Genomic DNA, 12,162 nt, shown 5'->3' on the forward strand with positions numbered 1-12,162 from the left:
CAGCCGGGAGTAGTGAGTGAGCAGCAGCTAGGAGGCGCCAGGCTGCAGAAGCGTGGTGGAGTGAGACGGAGTCGCTGCGTGGGCGGCGGGGGAGGTGGAGGGTAAAGTCGAGGACGATCCCTCAACAGAAAGAAATTACTGTTTGTTGTTCCCTAAGGAGCCAGCTGGGTGGCTTCCGGTGGCGGGACACTGAGCCTGCAGTCGAGAAGACCTGAGTTCAGGTCTAACCTCGGACGTTTATCAGCTGTTTGAACTTAAGAGTCGGCGGAATCGGTGGCTCATTGGATAGATTACTGGGTCTAGAGTCTATAGGACCCGAGTTCAACTCCCGCCTCAGAGGCTTCTTAGCAGCCTCTGCGGAGTCTTTGCCCAGAAAAGTCAGGCAGCACCCTGCTGCACGAGGCCTTGAAGAGCTGGATGAGCCACGTTTGGAGAGCGCTGCCAGGTTGTCCGAGTTCCTTCCTCTCCAGTCTTCCAAGCTCGTTTCCCCACTAGGTCGTCGGCCGGGAAGCACGCCCCAAGGGGCACTTGTTCCGTAGGCATTCCACTTCCTGGCCACTGGGCGTTTTCTTGGCAAACGCCCAGAGCGGCTCGCCGCCTCCGGCTCATTTTACATTGGAAGAAACTGAGGCAAAGCGGGCTAAGCGATTTTCTTAAGTGCTAGCCAGAAAGATGAGTGCTCACTTTCGGCCAGCCCCGTCCCTTGGCCCACCCAGCTGCCCCTCCCGGAAGGGAAAGAGTGGTTCGGGTTGGACCTTGCGTTGACTCGCCCTAGCCAGTTTTCCCTAAGGCATTGCCTTGAGCCATTCCATCCCCGGGGAACCAGCCCACGTGGGCCTTAAGGGATGTAGGAAGAGTGGCTACATTCGATTAGACAGAACAGGGTGCGCCAGTCACTCCATTCAAGGGCTGTGGAACCCACCCGGCTTCTTAAATTTAGAGTCAAAGGATCTGAGTTCAAATCCGCTGTCTTAGCAAAAGGGTCATAAGCTGTCGGTTTCCTCAAATGTAAAATGGAGAGCCAGAGTCGTTGCTTCATTCCCAGGTAGTCACTCACGCAATGAGACCCACGGAATCACGAGTAGTTTTGGGATCAAAGAATCCAGACCAGTGCCGTGTGTCTGGGCAATTGGATGGGGCAGTGGTCAGAGCACTGGCCCTAGTCCAGAAGGCAGGAAGGCTTATCGGCGGAACCCTGACCCATCTGCCTCAGTTTCTCCAACTGTAACTTTATGCATGATAGGATCTATCTCCTGGGTTGTTGTGAAAATTAAATGATGTGATTTTTAAAAATTAGCTATTTTTCGAAACACATGTAAAGAAAATTTTCAACATTGACCCTTGCAAAACCTTGTGTTTCATATTTTTCTCCCTCCATCTCCCCCTAGACAACAAGTAATGTTAGATATGTGCAATTACATATTTACATAATTATCATGCTGCACAAGAAAAATCAGATAAAAAGGGGGAAAGGGAGAGAAAGAAAACAAAATGCAAGTAAAACAACAAAAAAGATGAAAATACTATGTTGTGATCCACATTCAGTCCCATAGTCCTCTCTATCACAAGACCATTGGAATTGGTCTGAATCATCTCAGTGTTGAAAAGGGCCACTTCCTGCATATGAATTTTTAAAAGGTACTTAGCCCCATGCTTTTAGTTGATACCTAATAAATGCTTATTCCCTGAAGATCAAAGCATAATATGTTTCACTTTGTGCGACTGTGTTTTCTTTTGGTCTGTTTCTTCTTTCAAAACATGACTGTCTCACAAAAGGGGGAGGTTTAAAAAAAAAAAAAAACTCATAGTAAGGGACAGCTAGATGACATGTTGGTTAGAGCTCTGGTCCCAGAGGCAGGAGAAACCTCAAGTTCAAATCTTGCCTCAGAAACTTAACTAGTTGTGTGACTTTGGGCAAGTCATCCCCAATTGTCTCTACAACACTACAAGTAGTTGGAAAAAAATTAAAAATTATTTTTAAAAATTGTGTTCCCTGTGAACAAGTTCCTTTGTTCTCCACAGCCATTATTGTTAATGTTAGTTAATTGCAGTCAAAATGTAGTGCCTGCTTCAAACACCTTCTTCCTACTTTGTCCTGCCCTTTTTTAGCTTCTATGTTTTCCCAGTTGTGTGGTAATGCTACTTCATCTTAAAAAGACAGTCTCCAGCCTCCATCATCCGGCTCAATGTTCTAAAAAAACTTCACAGGATCATGAAATTTCAGAGCCAGGAAGGCATTATGCTAGACATTGGGAGAACAAAAGGACAAAAAAAGGAAACAGTGTCCATCCTTAAAAACGTTGGATTCTATGTTGTGAAGAAAACTTTGGTTCACAATTCATAAGCTGTAAAAAGTAAGGATTTTTTTTTTTTTTTGGAAAGAGAGGGAATGATATGAACAAACCAGTATTTTAAGGGGGAATTCTGGAGGATATGTAAGATAGAAAGCCCTATGAGTTAAGGGAGCCAATTAGAGAGTGTATGGAAATAAAAAGGCCTGCATTTGAGAGACCTTACCTGATGATTGATTAGGTATGGGAGCTAAAAGAGTCAGGATACTTTGGAGAATGGGCATATCATTAATAAAAGAAAGTAATTGTAGAGGCTTGAGAGTCTGAAGAAACTTGTATGAGGACACAGAGTTTAAATTTGATCTGAAGGAATCTATATATTATCACTGAGGAAGAATCACCTGACAATACACTCAAGCTGGAACTCTTGGCCTGCTTTCTCATCCATTATATGCCTACCCATAAAACAAAGGGATTCATTTCACTCCATCTTGTAAACAGTATGGAGTCCGTCCATGGCTGTAGTGTCTCTCTTGACAGAGCAATACATCTTTAACATTACGAAGTAAAAGGCCAGAGAAATGAAGGAAAATGCATTACTCCATTCACAAAACCTATATTGCAGTAATTTTATTAAACAGAACAATATATAGATGTTGGGGGTATATCAAATTTAATTATGGTCTCTGCCCTCAATAAATAACAATAGTTATTTGTATATCTATTTATTTTTCCCCAAACTACCAGGCTACCAGTAGAGACAAGTTTTTACTTTTTTTTTTTTTTTTTTTTTTTTGGAGAGGCAATTTCGGTTAAGTGACCAGTTAATTGTTAAGTGTCTAAGGTCAAATTTGAACTCAGATTCCTCCCAACTTCAGGATCAGTGCTCTATCCACTGTTATCTAGTTGCTCCTTACCATGAGGTGCTTTTTTTTTTTTTAATTCTAAGTTCTACATTTTCTCCCTTCATCCCTCACCATCCCCTTCCTTGAGACAATCATGTTGTGAAAGAAGCTATTAATTTGCATTATCTCTTATGCTTCATAATTACTGTGAGATATTGTTAAACCCATTTTATAAATGAAGAATTAAGGTTCAGAATTGAGAATTTGAGATCTCCCTTTGGTCACATACTTATCTAGTTTAGGAGGTGGGAGGTGGATTTCTTCTGTCTTCAAATCCAGCTCTCTTTCTACTACAAAGAACTGTTTAGAGTTTCTATAAATACTAGTAAAACTACCATGAATCTTCTACAAGGGTTATTTGCCTGCCTCCCAAGTTTGGGAAGCACAATCTTCTGGATTAAAAACTAATCATTTTGCTTGTTATCTAGGTGGACCCATTGATGGAGGACTGGGGTAATAATATTTGCCTCTATTGTAAGAATCAAGATGTTTACAGCATTTAACAAACTTGAAAGTATTACTTATGTAAATTATATCTATTGTTATGAATGTCTTAATTTTTAGTTTTTAGTTTTCATTTTGTTTCAGATATCAAAAAAGGCAAACAATTTGTTAGTGAAAATTTTTTACTTAAACATTTTCTCACCTTGACACTTATTGTTAGCATTTTCTTAAAACAGCCTCTTTCTTACAGTCATATCACTAACTATAGGGAGCCACATCAAGAGACAGCATTCTCATGTCTTTTGTGTTGTTGAAGAAAAAATATTAATGCCATACCCTTTGTTTTGAACAGACACTATTCTTTTTTAACATTATTTTAGCATTCTAGTCCAAGCATTGTTCTTGGAGGGAGAAATGTCCAAACTAACAATGTTCCCTCATGCCAGACAGGTCTCTCCAACACAAGACATTTTAAAGATATATTTATAGAAATCTTGAACTTGAAAAATTTCACAATTTTGTAAAACATAGTTGTGCAATTTAGGGTTAACATTCATTTCATCTCATTGAGTAATAGTCACTTAATCTTTGGGGATCTTCTGTAGAATTATCCTTGTAAACCACACAGCCCTACTTTGATCATTACCTTCAAAATGATCCCAGATAACGTGAAGTTATCAGAGACCTCCACCTTTAATACTGTAATCCCATCAGGAAATGTGAAAAGGGGTCAGTCCTTGTCCTCAGTCCTTGTCTAAGTATGAGTACTTCAAGGGAGAAGAAGGTCTTATAGCTGATTTAGAGAGAAGGGAACAGGACATTATTTCAGAATTGATCATAAAAGGAAGACTGATAAAATGTAGCTTTCAAAATAAGGCTTCAGACTAGGACGATCTTAAAATACAATCTTAATGCCTATAAAAGGGGACATCAGGGGACTTTGCTTTTTCAGTCTAAAAGGAAGACGTTGGTCCCATAGTGTGTGTTTGTGTGGGGGGACAAGGAGGGAGAGAGTTGTTGCCAAATTCTTTCAAATAAAAGCAGCGTGGTGTTCTTATTTAAATTGAGCTCATCTAAAAATAGCTCCTGTCAGCTCAGCAGTCTGTTGCAGTCACACTTTCTTCTCCATTAGATTCTCAGCTTAAAGGGACATAGGCAAATGCAAAATATAGTTCATGGCTCCTTTCTTAATTTCTGCCCAATGATCTATACCTTATGAGGACAGATAAACCATCTTTGGAGCCAAAACAAAACCAAAACCAAAAACAAAAATCACGTTTTGTCCTGGTGCTTTTTGTCCTTTTTTAGAACAGGTTTGTCCTTTCCCTTTGCTTTCTAGTGAACCTTCTTGGCAGGTTTTCTGTTCAACACTAGGAGGTACTGTTGTGTGTAGAATGTAACAGACTTCTTTCTAGGAAGGACTTTTTTAATTTTGATTTTGCCCTAGAACAATCCATTTAGTTTCTAAGCCAAGTAAGTATATTAACTTATTTATTTGTTTATTCATTCATTCATTTATTTATCCATTCAGTCATTCCTTTATTTGTTTATTTATTTCACCATTAGGCCTTTCTTTAGAAAAAACTCATGCCAAACTTTTAATGGCTCCCTATTTTATGAGTACAGTGCTCTGATAAGGAAGGAGAGGAAATATACCAAGTTATATCTGGCAATAGGGGCAAATGCCTACTATGTGCTAGGTTTTGGGCTAAGTGCTGGGGTTACACAAAAAGGTAAAAACAAAGTTCCTGCTTCCAAGAAGCTTACAATATGTATAAATGAGAGACTGCATGTAAATAATTATGTACAAAATATAACAATGCCTATTTGTTGGCCACAAAAGCCACTAGAATTTTTAGGAATGTGTTGGAGCCAGTGGTACCTCTTCAGCTAATAATGAAATTTTCAGTATGAGCATTTATAGCTCAGAAATCAGCAAATGCTACAAATCAAGTCTGGATTTATTTTTTGATTGTCAAGAAAGTAATGCAGAAAATGTTAATAACTTAGATTATCCTTAAAAGTGGGTCATGGGGCATCTAGCTGTCACATGGATAGGGCACTGGGTCTGGTGTCAGTAGGACCAGAATTCACATCCAGCTCCAGACACTAATTGTATGACCCTGGGCAAGGTACTTAACCCCAGTTGCTCCCCACAAAAATGATATGTCATGAGTACATTATAGACTTGCATCCCCTTCCCCCAACTACATGATTGTTATTAAACATTGTCCCCAACCTGTGGTAGAGCCTTCTAAGTTTGTATTGGAAGGATCAGCCACAGTCTGACATACTGAATATTGATTCCAATATTATGATGTCAGTTTGGTCCTCTGAATATGAAGGACCACAACTAACCAACCAGCACATTACTGATTTGTGTTTCTTCGCAAACTGGGAGGAGAAGAAATTGAATCAAGAATCAGCTCTCAAAAAGTGGTTCAGGGGCTTTCACTCATGGCTACAGGAGTTTGGGAACTCATGAGAAGAAAAAGGAAGATGTGACTGTGGTCTTATAACACCCTTAGATTTGTCCATGGGACAAAAAAACTGGAAGCCAGTGGCTGAGACATCTGAGTCCCTTTAAAAAGATTACACACACACAGACACACACATTCTGTGTGTGTATATATGTGCATGCGTATCTTGTATCTGTTTCTATATGTATGTGTACATGTGTGTATCTGTGCATGTATTTATACACACATGTATATATACAGATAGGCATATATATGTATCTATAAAAATGCATGTATATATACACAGATACACATATATATGCATATGTGTGTACATATATATACACACACAAGCTATGTAGGAAACAATTAGCATAAGGAAGGCAAAAACATTAAGGAAGAGCAGGAAAGGGATTCTTTTTTTTTCCTCTCTATGTACCTTAACTTTTCTTTTTTCTTTATTAAAGCCTTTTATTTTCAAACATATGTATGGATAATTTTTCAACATTAACCCTTGCAAAGCCTTGTGTTCCAATCTCCCTCTCTCCATCCTTCCCCTACCTTAGGAAAGGAATTTTTGAACAAGGTAGGATTTAAGCCAAGACCTAAACAGCAGAGATCAGGAGGCTGAGATGAGAAGTATGGATAAGAATGGGTGAAGATGCCCAACAGTGGACAATAGTTTACCGTGACAGGAGACTATACTGCATCACAGCATTTCAGACAGGAAGTTCTCAAACTGCAGCTCAGAACCTCTTCTACTTGTATGTTTTGTCCTTTGCCCTGTAGCAGCAAAAAGTTCAATTGTACAAGTCTGCAGAGAACACTTGGGGTGTGAGTCCTGGGGGGACACCACACAAGTAGGAGGAAGAAACCCAAACACCACAGCTGAGCTAAGCTAACTTCTCAGAGACTCACCCCCATTCACTTCTCTGCTTTCTCACATAGGCCCATTGATTCTTGTAAGGAGGACTGGGCAGACTAGAGTCCACACTCGAACTTCAGAAAGTGCAAAACTGGCTTAAACATTTATTCCTTCCCTAAATTACACATGGGCAGAGCAATCTAGTGCCTTAGGAAGAAGTCATGGCCTTTCCTAGTATGACTGAACCATCCCAATATCTCCTCTTAGAATTGGCTATAAAATGGGGATAATAATAGCAACACTTCCTACAGTTGATGAGATAATATTTGTAAAGCACTTAGCAGTCAGTCAGTCCACACTTATTAAGTTATCTACTATGTGTCAGCCACTGTACTAAGTACAAGGGACATTAAAAAAGGCAAAACATGCTCCCTATATTCAAAATGCTCACACTCACAAGCCAACAAGCCGAGAAGGGGGAGGTTGAGAGGTATCTAGAGCACTGGGGCATGATAATGTCCACAGCCATGTTGTATTATGCATTATGAGGTTGCTGCACTGGACACCATCCTGATCTTACAGGAAAATTAATTTCTGGAGACAATGTCCAGGAGAGCAGTCAGGTGGGAAATTACAAATGGGGTACCCTTAGTGCCTTCCTTCAGAAGAGGATCTGTGAAGTCTCTGATGTCCACCTTCTATTCTCTCTAGTGAGAGTCCTCAGGTCCAGAAGTACTAAGGAAGTGTGTTTTGGAATTGATGTGGTCTTAAAGGAAGATAAGATTCTGGAGATAATACCATGTTTCCCTGATAATAAGACACTGTCTTATTATTTTTTTGGACAGAAAAACACCAGAGGGCTTATTTTCAGGGGAGGGCTTCTTTTAATGAACATTGACAGCAATTTTAATAAACAGGTAAATGTGAACAAAAAAAAGTACCTTTATTCAATAATGATCATGTCATCTTCTTCAACAACATTGAGTGTCCATACCCTGAATTCTGTCCTGGATGTCTTGCGCCTCTATTTCCTTCAGAAGAAGTGGACCCAATCTGTCATGTCCAGCAATATTGCTCTCTTTAAATGAACATGTCTTGTCCAGGTAACCTGCTCGTAGTGCCTTGGCGACACAGCTGTCAGTAATTTTATCCCATGACTTCTTCTCCCAAGTCACGACTTCTTGCAGACAGGGCTTCACAAAGTTTCCACCCTGATTTCTTTCCATTCTATTTTCAATGTAGTCATTGACTTCCATGCGCAAATGGTCCTTGAATGGCTTGTTTATTGCAATTATCAAGGGTGTGGAGATAGGCAGTCATTCCTGCAGGAATCATTACTTGATCTAGTCTTCTCTCTGCAAGGAAGTTCTTCATTTCTTTAGCGCGGTGAGTGCTGGTTGAGTTCTTCTTTTATCCTCCATCATGCCCCTTTTATCCTCCATCATGCCCCCTCACTCCCGCTTACATACCGGGTTTTTATGTTGTCCTGACTCAGCTCTCCTCCACGGCACTGCTCTCAATGGCGCCAGCAAGCAAATCACTGGGGAAGAACAGGATGATGCGCTCACTGCTGCAGCGCTGATTGGATGCAGCTCGGAGCGCGGTGTGCGTTTCACCCGGGGGTGAGGGGGGTGGGGAGGCGGGGGAACAGTGCATACAGAGGGTACCGTAATGTAGTGTGTAGCGCAGGGGATCACCTTCACTATAGTAGCAGTCTCAATAGGGCTTATTTTCGGGGGAGGGCTTATTTTCGGGATAGGTCTTATTATCGGGGAAACATGGTAATAAAGTCCATGATAGCAGCAGCATAGGCTGCTACATAGTAAGTGTTAACCAAATGTTTGTTTTCTCTTTTCCTTCGTTTCTCTCTTTCCCCCTTCTTTCTTTCCTTCCCCTGTGATGACCGTGCATTTTAAAATGAGCCTGAGTCAGGAATTCAGGTTTGGGGAAAATCACTGATCTTTATTCTTAGTGGAGGTGAAGAAGGATCAAAGGGGAAGGAGAATCAGAGGTGAAGGGGGGTGGCGATAGCAATGTGAGCAGCTGTGTCAAGATGCCAGCCTGCAGTCTCTCCTTTCACTTCCCTCTCTGCCCCACTGCCTCTACCCACCAAAATCGTCATTTCCTATAGGCCATCAGGACTTGCACAAAGTGTGGGCAGGACCATTCTTTCTCCAAGCATATATATTAATAGAGTATGGTCCAATTGCTATTTAGCCTCACGTGCTTGGGACTTCAGTACATCAACTTGAACCTCAGCTCATTACATTCCCCAATTCCTATTGGGGGGAGGGGGGGAGAAACCTATTATATTAAATATACATAACAAAGCAAAATAATTTCCCACATTGTCTATGTCTGATGTATATGGACCATAATCTTTTTAAAAATGAATTTTTTTTGATATTTTCTCTTTTTTACATCATCATAGTTATCACATGGATTTCTCTCTCGCCCTCCCGAAAAGTATCCTTTATAACAAAGAATATTTTATTTGATCAGCACAACTAGTTGATACATTTAAAAAGTCCAAAAACATGTGCAATTTGTTATGCCTGTATATCTCTCCCACTTCCATGAAGTTGAGAGTATCTTCTCATATCTTTAAATTTGAGTCCTCCTTGATCTTTATGATTTTGTTACATTTACTTTTGATTTTTTAAAAGGAGAATGTCATTTTTTTTCCATTTACATTATTGTACTTACTGTATAGGATCTGGGGCTCTGTTGATTCCACTCTGCATCAGTTCATGTAGATCTTCCCACACTTTTCTGTATTTATCACACAGATTTCTTGTAGCACAGTAATATTCCATTCCACTTATGACCATATTTTTTTTTTACCATAATTTGTTTAATCCAAATTGATCTGAAATAGATGTTTTCAATTCTTAGCTATCACAAAAAGTATGGCTATAAATATTTTTTTTATTGATAGCATCCTTGAAGTATGAGCCCAGTAATGGAATCTCTGGTTCAAAGAGTATAGACATTTTTGTTACTTTATTTACATAATTCCAAATTGCTTTCCCAAATGGTTATATAATATCATAGCTCTACAAATAATGTTTTAGTGTGCCTATCTTTTCACACCCCTCCAATATTAACTATTGCCATTTTAAAAATCATTTTTGCCAAATTGCAGGATGTGAGGTAAAACCTCAGAATTATTTTGATTTGCATTTCTCTTATTATTAGGTTATTTGGAACATTTCTTCAGTTAGTTGTAAACACTCTGAAGTTTTGGTGTTTTTTTTTTTGAGAACTGTTTGGGTCATAATCTTTCTATGTTGTTAAGTAGTACCAGTTTCTTCTCTATCTGAAAATTTTAACGTTGCAAAGGAACTAGGTTGCTGCACCTTTTTTGCTAAGAAACTTCTCTACTCTAGAGGATTAAAGTGACCAGAGTCAGACCTGGAGGAGGCTGGCCTCTAGTGGTAAGGTTAGGTTCCTTTTCGCAAACTTGTTGGCTTTTTCCAGGCTCTACCCCAAGGCTCTGGAGAAATTAATATTGAGGTTTGGCTTATATCTAGAGTCTTCTTATAAGGAAAATTAGAAACATACTAATGCACAATGTGAATCAGACAAATATTTATTTCCTCTACACAAAACAAATGTTTAAAAATACTAAACACTCACAAGCAAGCACTGAAATATGAACTCCTTTTATACTCTGCTGATACTTATAATATTAAAGCCTAGAGCACTTAGTGGAATTGTTGATTGAAATTCATCTTCATCTTGGCTATTCACTGTCTGAACAACTTTCTCCAGTCTATGTCTTCTAGCCAGTTGGGCCAGGGTTTGGATTCATGGTTCCTTTGTGCTCATCTTCTCTGGGGAAGATAAATGACAGAAACTTCCTCTGCTTATGGTTAGTTAGCCATGACTGAGAGACTCAAGAGCTCTCAAACGTATGAGGTTGACTCCAAGGCTGGGGACATCTTCGATCACAGTTCCCACCTGTGCTCAGAGAAATATAAGCAGAAGAGGTAGCTGGGGGCTTGAGGTCCAGGCTCGGTAGTCCCTAAGCAATAGGTATATGTTGTCATGGGCAAACCGCTGCTGTCGCTGGTCTGAATGTGGCAGGACCGGGGGTAGAGGAGGAGGGTGTGGAAACAGCCTCCTTTCTCCCTAACTTCTTATTCTATCCCATACCTTATGGAGAAAAAAAGAAATCAAGAGAGGAACTTGAACTTTTTAAGTAGGAACCTCTTTCTGGTTCAGTGACCAAAGAGCTCTCCATTATTGTAAACTGTCGATTCCATCAGCATTGAAGTAGCCTAGGCTTATTGACCCTAATTAAACAAAAACTGTCCTGTAATCCAAGGGTGAAGTTGAATGTGTCTCTGTTAGAACATTATAGAGAAACAGCCACAGCTGCGATGGTCTCTCCTTTGGGGGTGTTCCTTGCATGCTAGCACATGTCCTAGCCTTCTACAGAATTACAAAACTCCAGAGGTAGAAGAAATATCTGAGACACCTAAATTAATTTAAGCCTAACCAAGAATCTCCCTATTCTCCTGCATTTGAAGACTTCTGGTTTGGGGATAATACTTACTTTTTTAATTATCCCAATCTATTTTTGACTGGTTCTCATTTTTAGGAGGTGTTTCCTTACATTGAGATGAAACCTGCCTCTCTATGATTTAATATCATTTGCTCTCTGAGGCCAAGAAGAGTAAGTCTAATATTCCTTCCATATCACAGCCTTTAAACATTTGAAAATAGCTATCAACTTTCCAGGTCTTCTCCTCTCCCAATTAATAACAACAACCACCAGTATTTATTTAGCATTTTAAAGTTTCAGAGTACCTTAAAGATGTCTTTTTATCCTCAAAATCACTCTGTTAAGTTAAGTTAAGTGCAATTATTATCCCCATTTTGGATGAGGAAACTAAAGCAGAGGTTAACTTACAGATAATCACACAACCAGTAAGGGTCTGAAGTTACATCTGAACTCGGGTCTTCCTGATTGAACATCCAGAACTCTATCCACTATGGTACTTAGCTGCCCTTAACACCTAGCTGACTATACACTACAGTTGATTCAGCCAGTCCTCCAACGGTCTCAAAGCTCCTCATGATTTTAGTCATTCTCCTTTACATTATCTACAAGTAACTGATTTCCTGTCTAACATCTGGTGTGGAACTGAACACAGTACTTAAAATGTGATTTGACAAAGGCAGAATAGAGT

Source organism: Antechinus flavipes, chromosome 2, assembly GCF_016432865.1.
Source record: "Antechinus flavipes isolate AdamAnt ecotype Samford, QLD, Australia chromosome 2, AdamAnt_v2, whole genome shotgun sequence".
NCBI lineage: Eukaryota > Metazoa > Chordata > Mammalia > Dasyuromorphia > Dasyuridae > Antechinus > Antechinus flavipes.